This window comes from Acomys russatus, chromosome 17 (genome assembly GCF_903995435.1).
Source record: "Acomys russatus chromosome 17, mAcoRus1.1, whole genome shotgun sequence".
Taxonomy (NCBI): Eukaryota; Metazoa; Chordata; class Mammalia; order Rodentia; family Muridae; genus Acomys; species Acomys russatus.
Window position 1 is genome coordinate 4402814 of NC_067153.1, and position 13671 is coordinate 4416484.

Genomic DNA, 13671 nt, shown 5'->3' on the forward strand with positions numbered 1-13671 from the left:
CAACTTTTAAAAGGAAAACCTGCCCGGCTGTGGTGGCATACGCCTTTTATCACAGCACTTGGGAGGCAGAGGCAGGCAGGTATCTGTGAGTTTGAGGTAGTTTCGGGACAGCCGGGGCTATTCTTTGATGCTTTTGAACTTAGCATCTTTGCTACCAGGGTAGAACAAGACTGACTGTATCATGATGTCCATCCTGCTCCTGAACACCTGCCGCTAGCTGCGGTAGAGGACTTGGCGTGTCCCGCACATCCCTTAATCATTAGATCGCTGGTGAACTTTCTTCCTGTTTGCTGGGAATGGGAAGGAACCTCACAGGAAGTCGCTTAGAGAGGTTCAGGGACACAGACTCTGTGTCAATAAGTGTTTAGGATGCAACTGGAGATGCAGGGCTAAGAGACGTCATTCGTGGTGGTCGTGCATCCCTGTGCTGCGGTGGTTGTGCATCTCTGGGCTGCAGGATTGGGTAATGGAAGGGCAGATGCTTTCCTCAGGCTCCTGTCCTCGCGGAAGCAAATCATCTGTTAAAACAAGACAAAACAGGCTAAAATTTTCCTTTTCCGAGAAATGCAGAGTGCATCTTACATGGATCCAGGAGGGAAGTGAGCATCCAGCTGTGCATCCTCCAGCAAAGCAGCTCAAATGACAGCTCCTGCTCGGCCATATGCCCCATCCTCAGCCCCTTGCTCACTCAGGCCCCAGAAGAGACACTGTGATGTTTTAACACTCCACTGACCAGAGCTTTCTTTGTCTTCATGCCCTGGAACATTACTCATTTGTATCATAAAAACCATTTTTAATCCAAGAAGTTGCGAGAGAGGCAAGTGGATCTCTGTGAGTTCAAGGCCGGCCTGGTCTACAGAGTGAGTTCCAGAACAGCCAGGGCTACACAGAGGAAACTCTGTCTCAAAAAAACAAAAGAACTACTACCATCACCACCACCACCACCACCGTCGTCAACAACAACATGAACCATTGGCCAGAATGATGGACATAGCTACTACTTAAGATGCTTTGGTCTTTTCAGCCGAGTGCTTGTGTGTGTGCACACAGTGACTAGCCTAACATTAGTGCCTCTTAGATAGCTTTTAACTCACCTGTACGCACTGAAGAGCAGCATTCTCCACTGCTGCAATACTGAGGTCTTTAATTGGGTTCTTTCTACCTTCATACATTTGTTCTTTTTTTGGGGGGGGGGGCTTTCGAGACAGGGTCTCTCTGTGCAGCCTTGGCTGTCCTGGACTCGCTTTGTAGTCCAGGCTGGCCTCGAACTCACAGCTATCCGCCTGTCTCTGCCTCCCGAGTGCTGGGATTAAAGGCATGTATACATTTGTTCTCTATCTTCCCACCTCTCTAGCCCTTTCTCTGGTATCCTGAAATTTATATTCACATTTACGGTCACGTGTTTTTCTTCTATACTTTTTTTTCCCCCTGTTACGAATAGTGGAGACTTTTTGTTCTCTCCTTTTGCTCAAAACCATGCAAGAGGCCTAGCATTTAGCAAACAAACAAATCCAAGATGGAGGTTATTTTCAGAGAAGATGAAAGTGTGTGCAGCTTGAGAAATCAAGTAAGCAAACACACTGATGGCAAAGTGGAAGTGGGATGCTCACACATGAGCTAGGAGATGGGGTCAGATCCTCTAACTTTGGGTCTTTTTATATGGACTGGAGGACCAGGGAGATGGCTCAGTGGGTAAGGGCACTGGCCACCGGTGTTCATCCAGAACTGCCTCTGGAACCCACATGGTAGAGCAAAGAATTGACTACTGCAAGTTGTTCTCTGAACACACACACACACACACACACACACACACTGGATTTATAATAGAAACTTATCTATAAGTTTCAACCTGTGGAAACCTGTAAGGCAAGTGTGGCCAGGCATGCTGCCATTTCTTGAGCCATGTTTCCCTTAATAGTTTACTTTTTCTTTTCTTTCCTTTTGTTTTTGTTTTTTGTTTGTTTGTTTTGTGTGTGTGTGTTGTTTGTTTTTGTTTGTTTTGGTTTTTTTCAAGACAGGGTTTCTCTGTGTAGCCTTGGCTGTCTTAGACTCGCTTTGTAGACCAGGCTGGCCTTGAACTCACAGCGATCCGCCTGCCTCTGCCTCCCAAGTGCTGGGATTAAAGGCGTGTGCTACCACGCCTGGCTTTACTAGTTTATTTTTAATTAATGGCAAATTTCTAAATTTTCTCTAATATGTAAAAGATGTCATCTAAGAGCTGAAGCCATTTTTGAGGAGTGGTTGTTGAGATGGCTGGCTGATGACAGCTGGAGGTAAGAGGCCTTCATCCATCTTTAAGAAAGTCAGAAGCTAATTGGCTGCCTGAGCACTGCTTGGCAGTGCCTGTAATACCGGACAAGTAGGCGGGGTCAGTGTGTGGATGTGGGGGCGCTACGTCCTGTAAAGCATGTGAAATCCCATGTGTGTATTGGTTTCCTCCTTCAGGTAGCTTCTCTCTCAGGGTGCAGCTAGTGGTGAGCAAGCCCCGCCCAGTGTCCTGTGTGTGAGGCAGGAATGGATGGTATAGCTTCTTGGAAACAAAGCAGGTCTGTGATGGCAGCACAACATTTCACAACAGAAAAGCAGTGAATTGGGAGCAGGACAGCTAAGGCTACACAAGAAAACCCTGTCTTGAAACACACATACACACACATACACAACCCAACAAAATAAAACAGAGCAAACAAAAAAAAAAAGCAGTGAATTGGGGAGAACAGAGTTTTATAATCTTTATAGTTACTTTAAGTGACTGAGGTTATGTAAATTAAAAGATTAGCTTAAACTTAGTAGCTAATTGTGAGTCTTTCATGTCTCAGGTTTGCTATTTCTTCCTCGTCCTTCATATTTTTAATTTAATTTTTATTTGGGTGTGTGTTTATGTGCACTTCCCACAGAGGCCGAAAGAAAGTGTCAGACTCCGCTCTCACTGGAGTTACAGGCAGACATGAACCGCCAGACTTGGGTGCTGGGAACCAATTTGAGTCCTCTGGAAAAGCATCGAATGCACTTAATTGCTGAGCCATTTCTCCAGACCCATCTCTCTGTCTCTTTCCCACTATTTCTTTCTCATCTGAGATATTTAATGGATGCTGTTGTTGAGACAAGGTTTGCTGTGGAGGAGGCTGGCTGTGCTCTCTTGAGTGTACTGTCTCCATTGCCCGGCGCTGGAATTACAGGCATGTGCAATCACATCCTGCTTTATTGATGCTTGTGCCAAATACAGGGCTCCAGAAAGCTAACCTTGGGGGTCTGGAGATGACTTGTGTTAAGAGTGCTGCTCATTCTTGTAGAGGACCCAGGTTCTATTTCCAGCACCCACATGGTGGCTTGCACATCTGTGGCTTCACTTTGGAGGGATCTGATACTTCAAAACTCATAGAGCCCAGGGCACACATATAGGCAAAATACTCCTATTCATAGAAAAAATAAATAAATCTAAAAAGTAATTTACCAAAAGCTTAACTTGGCAATCATGACACTCTTTCCTGGAGCATGTCTCTAAATGGACAGTACTTTCTGCCTTGAACTCCTAGATACCCAAGGAGGGGGGAAAGATGTGTAAATATTAGTTTTCAGGATGCACAGAGACAGCCAAAGGACTGTCTAAAGGAGACCATAGTTCCAAGCAACCAAGGTTCGTACTTTGCTGACCCCCATCCTCACCCCTCAACCCCTTTGCCCTGGGAGCTCCCAAGGGAATTGAGAGATACTGCCATTTACACAGAAGTCACACCCCACATACACTACGTTGGTATTTTGCCTAACTTAGGCCCAATTTTAAGCGGGTTATCTGATAGAGAGTATTATAGGGCATCCCATGGTCTCAAAAGTAAAGAGAGCACTAGGAGAGGCTCCTGGGAGAGGTCTCCGAAAGATTGGGTTACACACAGCCAAGCAGGGCAAATGGCGTTTTTATGTGTTTGCTGGGGCGTGGTATGGGCGGAGGCAGCATTAAAAGGGAAAAGCAAACATTTGCTGGAGTCTTTGGTATTGAACTTAAACAAAGCCTGGCCTTTGTTTCCCTTTTATGAGGTAGGGGCTGACAGGAAAACCTCTGAGGCTGGAGCTAAGGCTTGTGAACAAGGAATAATCTTCGGATGGCATCTCACGGAAGACACCGGTTAATCTTTTGTTAGAACGTGGAGTAGCCGTGGCTTCTGCCCTGCTTTCTAGCCAGGCCTCTGAACCTAACAGCTATGAACTATTGTGCTGTGCAGAGAATTGGATTACACGCTTGGATTTCATGACATAATGGTGTGTGCTTGTGTGCATAATGACTAATATTTGTTCGGCAATTACTATATCTCAGGCACCCTGCCAAGCCTTTATATATATATATATTCCAATTATTCATGTTTCTAAGCAGGTGACAGTTTTCAACTAGCTTAGGAGTGATTTAAAGTTAGCTAGCTTACCTTAGTAACACAGCAAATGGTTAGCAGAGCCAAGCAAGCCTAGACTGAGCGTGATCTGCCCGTCCTGACACTTGGGAGGGGGATCTGGTAGGAGCGCCTCTGTGTTCACTGATGGTGAAACTAGGGTGTGTTTGAGGCAGCACATGAGATGCCAGTTTGGGGACCAGACACAGGTCCCGTTCTCAGAGAAGCTAGGACGGGCCTGGAACTAAGACGAACTTCTAGTTAGTTCCCTCATCTCATCTCCCAGTGCTGGGATTACAGGCAGGAACCACCATGTCTGCCTCACTCTTTTTTTTTGGTTTTTAGAGATAGGGTCTCTCTGTGTATCCTTGGCTGTCCTGGACTTGCTTTGCAGACCAGGCTGGCCTTGAACTCACATCGATCCGTCTGCCTCTGCTGCCGAGTGCTGGGATGAAAGGCGTGTGCCACGATGAAAGGCGTGCGCCACAACGCCCGGCCTCTTTCTTGTTTTTAATGTAATTTTCTGTATTTTTTTTATTTTTAAAATTTAGATGAAAAATTAGAGGAGTGTGATTAATCACACACACACACACACACCCCACGCTAAACCTAGATAGACTCATTCCTAATATTTTGTCAGATTTTTTTTTTCTTCCCGCTCCCCACCGCTCTTGTGCTGCCCTTCATGAATTCTATACTTTGGATGGTGACAGAGGGTGACCTTTCTGTGGGATCAGAGCAGATGTAAAGGGAGGAGTGATGACCTGCACCCTAGGGCCGGAAAGATGAGCATGCTGGGTGGGGAAGGGAACAGGAGGCTCAGCAAGGCTTCCTAGTGAGGGAAGGGAGCATAGACCTGAAAACCTGTGCCTGTAAAGATGCTGCCAAGAGAAGCCCGCTTCCAGCTGGGGAAGACACGTCAGCGGCAAAGTTATATTTCTGTGTACAGCTGTATACACAAACTACACAAAACGTCGTGGGGGCATCGTTTAGAAGTGCAAAGCTGGACATAGCCTGATGGGGAGAGGTTCCCATTCTATATGTTTTTAAAGAGACAAAACAATTGGATTTCAACATCAAGTGAGGAAAGTGAGAGAGAGCTGGGACTGTATGTGGACTCTCTTCTGCCACTTGCAACACAGGACAGAACTCACACTCCACAGCGTGGTGAAGCGCTTAACTGGGGAGCAAGGGAGGGAGAAAGCTTGCAGTTTTGCTTTTTGTGCCTTGTGAGTTTTGTATCAGATTTGAGCATTACAAGTTTTAAGACCCAGGGATGTGACCAAGCTGGTAGTTTGCTCACCTAGCATGTGCAAAGCCCAGGTTTTTTTTAATCACTGGCATCACACAAATCAGGGACATATGAGGACCTGTCTGGGGAGGAGGAGCCGGGGGGACAGACAGACAGACAGACAGGAGAAAGCAAAACGACCAAGAAGCCGAGTGAATGAATCTTTCAATCTACATTTAAATTCTCAGGACAGGGAGCTTGTCAGTGCCTGAAGCAGGGTTAGGAACTGCCTGTGGTCTGTCCCTCCCCATCCCAGCTTTGCTGCCCTGCAAGATCTGCTGGGGTGGCAGAGCTGAACGGGGCAAACTGGACACTAATGGAAGCCTGTGAACTAGATCTCTCTTCTGCAAAGTTCTGTGGAGAAGTAGATTTGATGTTTTAAAAATATGTTTACCTCGATTTAATGTTTGTTCCATTAATGAGACTCATAGACCGGTCCATACCAGAGTCATCTGAGGCTGGCTTTACCAGCTCCTGGAGGGAGATCTGGCCAGGAGGAGGAGGTAGTGTCCTCTGGGGAAAAGCTGGGGCCCCTGTGGTGCAGAGTGACAGGTGGCCAGTGACAGGGGTGGCCTGGTGGGCATGCTTTGGGTCTGAGGAAGGACATGTAGTTACAAAGACCATCAGGGACACTGGCTGAGGGAGCACACTCTTCCGGGGGATGGCAGGGGAACTCCTTATATTTTCTTTCATGTCCTCTTTCTAGTTTAAAAGTATCGTCTCATATAAATGCCATGCCATCAAAGTGGGATTGTTGGAGCTACTTAAAAGACAGGGTCTAAATGCAGGAGGGTTGGCTGAAGGAGCTTCCCTCCCTCTCCCTCCCTCCCTCCATTCTTTCTTTCTTTCTTTCTTTCTTTCATTTCCTATTCCTGTTCCTGAATTTTACCTTGCTCTCAGCTGTAGAGAAAGCTAGGTGGATGCCCCTGCTCTCTGCTGGGCCCTGCCTAGCTCAGGTGAGTCCACCAGTTTTAATGTTTGTCTCACCTACTCTGGAAGGGGTTGAACCCTCCCACTGCAGCTCTACTGCTTTTCTCAGTCTCTCCCTGGGCCTCTAACTTGGTGATACGGCCCACATCTGTTTGTCCTACTTGGCCCCAGGGTGGCCTCTTTCCTGATTGCAAGAATTGCTGGGCCTCTCCACAGGCCCCTAGGCTTTGCTAATTCCCCTCTACCTCTCCCTAAGCCCATGATTCCTCAAGAGGTCTTCCTAGCTAAGCTCTTTTCTTTTTTCCCAATTCTCACACAAGTATGGTCTGGATGATTGTCCAGCTAATTATGCTTTTTCCACAGTAAGACTGGAGCTGGGTATGAGCACGTCTCTCGCCCAGGGAGCAGGGCCTGCTGTCATAGGCACGCTGTGTTTCTCGTCTGTAGCTCTCCCAGAGGGTGTAAGCATGTGTGGAGAAGAAGGTGGTTGCATGGGCAGCCAGCCAGCCAGCCATGCTGAGTATGTAGTTGGTGCTTACTTTAGGTGTGGTGGTCCCTCAGTTCGTAGGTAGATGGGCACACAGTAGGTAGGTAGCTAGATGAGTACACAGTAGGTAGGTTTTAGATGCGTGCACAGTAGGTAAGGAGATGGGTACACAGACACTCCATCAGGTAGCCTCAGAGAATATATCAGGTCAGAGCAGCTAACCTACTGTGTGATCTGATAAAAACCCACTATGTGATCCTGAAAATATCAGCTACTTCTGTCAATCTCGGCTTTAGGCATTATTATTACTTATGAAAGCATGATCGTGCATAAAAGGGAAATCGCATATTTGGAAAAATAATTTTTGTTCTTGTTAACTCATTGAATAAATATTTGCTGAGGGACCTAAGTCTGGCATAACGCAGCTAACTGGAGGCAGACAAAGGGGCCTCTGGCCCTCATGGAACAGACAGGTAATTAAACACCAAACAGCAAATAACACATTAAATCCAAATAACATTAAGTGTGTGAAGAAAATAAAAAAGAGAAACGTGACAGAGTGTGCATCTGGTTGAGAAGGAAAGTGACTCTGGGTGGAAGGCCATAGCCGGTGTAGCTGAAGAGCCAGCATGGACCCGAAATCTGGAAGAGGAGGAGCTGGTCCTGTGAGGATCAGCAGACTGAAATGGACCCGATTTGATGCACTCTGGGAACAGTAGCAGCAGCAGTAGTGGCAGCAGCAGCAGCAGCAGCAGCAGCAGCAGCAATAACAGCAACAACCCCCAGGTGGTGGAAATAAAGAAAAACCATGGTAGAATTCCAGAGCAAATCAAATGTTTATACGTGTGTACTCAGACATACCCATAGTGTGTGTAGAAAATAAATGCGTTGTAAGAATGGAAGATAAGAGCTGAGCATGGTGGCGCACGCCTTTAATCCCAGCACTCGGGAGGCAGAGGCGGGCGGATCGCTGTGAGTTCCAGGCCAACCTGGTCTACAAAGTGAGTCCAGGACAGCCAGGGCTACACAGAGAAACCATGTCTCGAAAAACAAACGAACAAACAAAAAAGAATGAAAGACAAAACAAAAATAGAGAAGCACAGTGATCATATGACCAAGTGCTGTATAGTCAGAGGTTTCGAGAACTCCTGGACAGAGCAGCGAGCTCCCCGAGAGCAGGTGTGTGTGGCGGGCTTGTCTTGCTATCCTCACCTCCGAGCACAATGCCAGCACAGGATGATGTTTAATAACTGTTGGATGAATCACAGCGTGAGGTGCACAAAGGACACCCACGTCCAACAGCTCTCACTTTAGAGTGTTCCCACTTGCCTCCCTAGCACTGTGCTAGAGTTTACTCTTACTTTTTTGCCTGTCTCAGTTTGTCATGTGCAGTCTGATCAAAGTGGGAAAAACAGGACAAAATGTAAGGAAGTTAGCTAAAGGTCTTTAATAAGTGAGAACGAATCCCAACACATGGGAGGCAGAGGCAGAGGCAGGAGGATCTCTGTGAGTTCAGGATAGCTTGGGCTCCATAGTGAGACCCTGGCTAGGGAAGAGGAGGAGGAGGAGGAAGAGAAGGAGGAGGAAGAGGAGGAGAAGGAAGAGGAAGAGGAGGAGGAAGAGAAGAAGGAGAAAGAGGAAGAGGAGGAGGAAGAGAAGGAGGAGGAAGAGGAGGAGAAGGAAGAGGAAGAGGACAAGGAGGAGAAGGAGGAAGAAGAGGAGAAGGAAGAGGAAGAGGAGGAAGAAGAGGAAGAGGAGGAGGAGGAAGAGGAGGAGGAAGAGGAGGAGGAGGAGGAGAAGGAAGAGGAGGAGAACAATAGCAGGAGAGAGGAGAGGAAGTGGCATCAGCACACTTAATGTATTTTTATGCATATTTTTGAAGGGAGAATGGGTTCTGGTGTTAAATTTATTTCTCAGTGTGCACTCTGCCTGTGATTTTGGAGCTAATGCCCATGTGATTCCTTAGATGAGTTCTTTAGGATCCTGAGTGTTCGGAAACATTAATATATAAAGAGCCTTTAAAACTGCGTGCAGTGGTGCACACCTGGGATCCCAGCACTCAGAAAGGCAGAAGCAGGCAGAGCTCTGTGAGTTTGAGGCCAGCATGGTCTATGAAGTGAGGCCAGGGCAGCCAGAAAAACCAAAAACCAAAAACAAACCCCCAAAACCAAACCAACCCTCCCAAAAGCCTTTAGCCAGAAGACAATATAAGCACAAAATTCAGCTTTTATGAAATCAAATAAATCCATGACACTGAACCTGGATGTGAGGATTTAGTTTTAAGTCTTAAATTGTTTTCTAAATCAATGAAAAGTAGGGTCAGTTGTGTTTACTGGAAAGCCCGAGAAACACACTAGAAATTAACAATGAGGTTCTGCTTTGTCTCTCCTCAACAAAGCCACTTTTGTGTTCGAAGCCACAAAACAGGAATTGTCACTCATATGTAACAAGTGACTTTATTTTAAAAAGTCCCACGCGTTAGACTGCTTTCTGGGGAAAATGTCCAGGGACACTAAGAAATTATCTGATTCACTCAGTACCCGAGGAAGTTGAAATGGTGTCTGTTGTTTGCCTGAATGCACATGATTTAATTAGTTGTCCTGAGGAAGGAAATGTGTGCTTCTAGACTTAGGAGAGTACACCCGAGGTTTGGGAAGGATGGAAGCAGAGGTCTCACAACCTTTGGGTGTATAACTCAGAGGCCAGTCGGTTATGTGCCCGGCCCATCTGCTCTTGCATAACCCCCACTCCTGGTGTAGCTAGAGGGGACTTTCTGTGCTGGCATTTGGATGGACATTCCGAGGGTGAAATCATGCCTTGTCCTCACTCACACCGACTTCCTTGCTCTTCTGAGGAGGTCGCTCTGGTGTTTTCTTGCGGCCGGTGGAGCTGTGGGACATGGTTGGGTTTCCAAGAAGAAACAAATGCGAGCCCAAGGCCTTAGTCAATGGCCTTCTGGGCCTTCCCACCCACGCTTCCATTAAAGTTCAACCATTAGGGTTTTGAGGGTGGCACAGCCAGGCTATGATTGATAATGTCAGGCACTGAAACTCTGCTTTCAAAGGGGTTAGTGAGCAAGAGAAGCAAGCAGTGCTGAGCCCAGCATAGCATCCTGCCTGCTGTGCTGACCTGAGAGATGACAGCACAGTGCCGTACAGAAGGCAGACTCCCAGGATGCCTTGAATCTGAGCCACACTGGGCCTTCTGGGGAGACCCTTTCTCCTTTAAGAGCATCGAGGTCTAAATGTCTCCCCATGAAACTCAATTTGCTTTTAAGGACCTTGTGTCCTGGGTGACTGACTTTTATAGCTCCTCCAAGGACGGTTAAGTCTATTATTGTAGTGCATTGCCAATGAGCATCTGCTATCATAGTGGCTCTAGATGACTAAGTGGTCCTTGTAAATAGTCGTGATCTGTTGCTTTAGCTCTCTTAGGTCAGACTTAGAGCCGACAGACCATAATTAGCATTTCTTCCTGCCTATCATATAGACAGCGAATGAGGGAGATGCTGGTTGTCGAACCAGCCGTGAAGTCCCATCAGCTCGGAGATATCGACCAGAACGCTGGCTTCTCTTTTCTTAGGCTGGCCTGGAGATGGAGTGGGATGGCCAGTCAGGATTGAGGGCCCCCGTGCATTACAGCCAGCACCAGGAAGATCTCCATGAAGTGCAGGAACTGGGGACAGCCACAGAGTTCAGCAGGGGGAACAACAGCTAATTTGCTGACACAAAACTGCATTCTGGCCAAAATCATGCCATTGCCAGCAATAAAACAAGTCAAGTGTTCCTGGAAAAGGGCACCTCCTCCCTGACCTTCACATCAGTGGTCAATGAAGCCATTGTAATCTGTAAGACGTCAGCACATATCTCTCACCCCATCTCACCCCTGCCTTCTTTGGTTGCAGGGCCTGGAGCTTATATATTTATGCTGCTGTGGTCTCAGGAAACATAAGACATTTGCTACTCAGATGAGCATTAAGTGAAAATTCTCTGCCATTTAGGGACGATCCGAGGCGGCAGGTGGCATTTTTTTGTTACTGTAACTGTGATGGATAAAAGGTTCCTACTCTGGAGGTTCCATTGAGGCCTGCCTGCCAGTCTTTCTTCACCCTACTCAGGCATTTGTATCTTCAGTTGATCTCACCCTGCACCCCTGCCCCCCCACTCTTTAGAATCTGCGAGGCCCCGCCTCAAGCCTAGCGTCTCAGGCTTATGTTTCGCTAGTATGCTCCAGGCTAAGGGCTCTGCTCACACCTCTTTTGTGCTTGACCACTGTATGCTGATTATTGCCAAATACTTGTTAAATCTCCCTTGAATTGTTAGCTCTATGAGGTGGACATAGCTTCTGTCTCTATTTTAAATGTCCAACGCTGATCCGTTGTGTGCACTGGAGGATATTTATAGACCGAATATATAAATGAAAGAAATGCATGAGGGAAATATTTACAACATCCCACGTGATATTACAGGGTATGTGGAAAGAGTAAGGTAGGGAAATTAAAACACACATTACCTTATAAAATTATTCTTTCCTTTCATGCGTGTGTGCGTGCCTGTGCCTATGTGTAAAAAGAACTAAAACTTATTCATTCTTGTTGGGCATGGTGGCTCATGCCTGTAGTTCCAGCTCCAGAGAGGCCTAACCAGGAGGGCTGCCGCATGTTTAATACCAGCCCAGGCTAAGTAGTGAGTTCCAAGTCCCAGGCGACCTTGGGCTACCGAGGAGGACCCTGTCTCAAAGCCAAGCAAACAGGGACAGTCTTTATTTCTTTAACACAAACCCAGTGTCTCTCAAAGTACCTGAATGTGGCTTATTAGGTCTCAGGGCAGAGTGCCTCAGGGCAGGTGGTGGCAAGAAAGGTGGGAGCCAGTGGCACTCAACAGGCACTGCGTCGTAATTAGCACGTCATTGAAACTTGTCAACTGTCCTGGACACCGCTAATGGGCGCCTAAGATTACAAGGAGGAGATAAAAAGTGTAAAGAAGTAAAGCTCTGACAATCAGGTCCTGGTGGTGTAAATTACTCAGAAGCTGCAGGGTTTCAAGCAAACCAGCCTGGAACTTAGGACGAAATCCACGGCCTTTGTCTTCCTGCAGGACAACCCTAGGCACTCTCACGGGGGCACCAAGTTTTACGTTTTGATATCCATCAAAATGCCTGGGGTTGAAACTTTTGAAACTTTGTGCTATATATAATGATATATGTCCTGCTCCGCATCTCCCCTCTTGTCAGTACCCTTCTCTCGTCCCCATGAGTGTCACCGTTAAATGGTGTCTCGGTTGCTCTGTGTCACGGTGACCAGAACCCCTGATGAAACAGCTTAGGAGAAGAAAGATGCTTTGCTTTGCTTTCTTTTCCCAGAGTTTCAGAAGGTCTCAGTCTATTTTGGGCGAGAGGCATCACGGCAGGAGCGTGTGGCTGGGGCTGCTCACACCCAGGGGTCGTTACTAATCCTTTACAATGAAACTTGTTTTTATTTGTTCCATTAGTCAAATAGAACTCTCAAAAACTGATTAGAGTTCCTATTCTATTGGGATTATATCATTTCTGCTGGATGGTTTTTTGTTTTTGTTTTGTTTTGCTTGAAGGTTTTTAAAAACATTTTTTTCTACTGCATTTCCTGATGCTGCATGTTATACTGTGAGGATTTTGAGGATTTCTCTCTCTGGCAGAATCTTGCTATATTTCCCAGGTTGCACTGGGCCTCATGATCCTCCTGACTCGGCCCCCTGCTGTGTGCCACCACTTCCTATCTGGGGGGTTGGGGTGGGGTGGGGTCTGTGCTGTTACATAATCCCGCCTGCTTCCTTTCTTGCCTTTGCCAGCAGCTCTGACTTCTTCACTAGGACTAGATTGTATTTAGATTTTCTCCTCCAGGGAGAGAGCTCACAGGCACTTCAAAGGGAGCATTGCACACTGAGAGTATTGAGTGATACCCATAAGGCCCATAAGGTGGTTAATGCTAGGGCAGGGCTGAAGGCGGGGCCTTTACCTTGCAATCTAGTAGGATTTCTGCAAGTTCAGTCTTTGGGCTGTTTCTCTAGTGCTTAGGGTGTTTGTTTTTTTGTTTGTTTGTTTTTTCCCTAAGCATTGGGTTAGGTGCCAGTAATATTAAATAATGAGGAAATTATTCCAACCTCGTGCTTTATAGTCAAAGAAGAACGCTCTACACACACATAGCTGGGTTTCAGTGCTATTCTATTAAAAAGGAAGTTGTTACCTAATTTTTATTTTTATCCTGCAGGTCAGAGGTTAGGGAAAGTTATAGCTATTAGAAATGACAACTTCTTAAATTAATTGAATAATTTAAATTTATGTGCGTGTGCCTGAGTGTATGTGTGTGTACCATGTGCAGACAGAAACCTATAGAGCCCAGAAGAGGGTGTCAGATGCCCTGGGACTGGGGTTCCAACAGTAGTGAACCACCAAGTGGGTCCTGGACTCAAACCCTGGTCCTCTGCAAGAGTAGCAAGTGCTCTTAGCTGCTGAGCCATCTCTCTAGCCTCAGAAGTGGGAATCTTGATATACTGAGAAAATGATGTTTTACTTAACTCACTGATGGTTAAAAGAATAAGGTTTTGCTG

The 13671-nt window shown here is 46.6% G+C and overlaps 1 protein-coding gene across 1 annotated transcript in view; it reads left to right on the forward strand.

The window, feature by feature from the left end:
- Grhl2 (grainyhead like transcription factor 2) overlaps nt 1–13671 on the forward strand; it is a 135659-nt gene that overhangs the window by 84038 nt on the left and 37950 nt on the right. The window lies entirely within an intron of this gene.